Here is a 424-nt window from a genome sequence, read left to right on the forward strand (position 1 = left end):
ACTTTATCTCTCCTCAACTTAGGAAAATTTTCCGTTATTACTCTTTCAAGTAGGTTTTCTATCCCTTGTTCCTCTTCCTCTCCTTCTGGAATTCCTATTATTCGGATATTATTACGTTTCATGTTGTCTTGCATTTCTCTTAAATTCTCTTCATTTTTTCTGATTCTCTTTTCCCTTACTTGTTCTGTCTGGGAGATTTTTTCTAACCTGTCTTCAATCTCACTTATGCGATCTTCCGCCATATCGATTCTATTCTTCATACCTTCTACTGTGGTCTTCAGTTCAGAAATTGTATTCTTCATTTCCTCTTGGCCTTTATTGATGGTTTCCATTTCCTTTTTCATGTTGGTATAGTTTGCAGAGAGTTCATTGTAGCTCCCCTGTAGTTTCTGGTAGCTCGTTGTCAGCTCTTTGAATTTCCTGA

This window comes from Sturnira hondurensis, unplaced genomic scaffold, assembly GCF_014824575.4.
Source record: "Sturnira hondurensis isolate 20B ecotype Veracruz unplaced genomic scaffold, ASM1482457v3 Scaffold0013001, whole genome shotgun sequence".
In the NCBI taxonomy this organism is placed as follows: domain Eukaryota; kingdom Metazoa; phylum Chordata; class Mammalia; order Chiroptera; family Phyllostomidae; genus Sturnira; species Sturnira hondurensis.